This window comes from Solanum pennellii, chromosome 6 (assembly GCF_001406875.1).
Source record: "Solanum pennellii chromosome 6, SPENNV200".
NCBI classification, from domain to species: domain Eukaryota; kingdom Viridiplantae; phylum Streptophyta; class Magnoliopsida; order Solanales; family Solanaceae; genus Solanum; species Solanum pennellii.
Window position 1 is genome coordinate 6,700,921 of NC_028642.1, and position 660 is coordinate 6,701,580.

Genomic DNA, 660 nt, shown 5'->3' on the forward strand with positions numbered 1-660 from the left:
AACTGACTGGGTCGACGGACCACGCGACGGACCGTCATGGTCACGACGGCCCGTGATGGATTTCGTCGTCCCATACTTGTGAATTTTCTTCTGCTACTTTTCTCATTACCCTCGACGACACGACGGACCGTCGAGGGGCTTCGTTCCAACACACTTAAACTCTGAAAATCTGGGTACTGAGATCGACTCTCTGAGCTTCACGACGGAACTGCAGGACGGACCATCGTAGGTACGACGGACCGTCACAAACCATTTACAGAATTCGACTCTCTGAACTTTGTGACGGACCTGCAGGACGGACCGTCATAGAGACGACGGACCGTCACAAGTTGCGTAACCTAACTGGGTCGGATTTCTGTTAAAAGTTTTAAAGGGGTGTTTTGGACTATTCATGACAAACTTTATGCAATTAGTGGGGTAAGTTTAATAATTTATTTACTTGGAGGGTTAAAGGATATAACCTTGGAATAAATAATGGGTTACTTTTATCATAATGAATTATATGATAATTAGGGTAAAAGAAAAGAATCTTGAGAAGAAAAAGAAAAAGACAGAGAGAGAGAACGAGCGAGAGAGAGGAAGAACGAAGAGGAAAGCAAAAGGCATTGGGGAGATAGCTTGCTTGATCACGATTCTTCGGTGGAGGTAGGTTATGGTTTA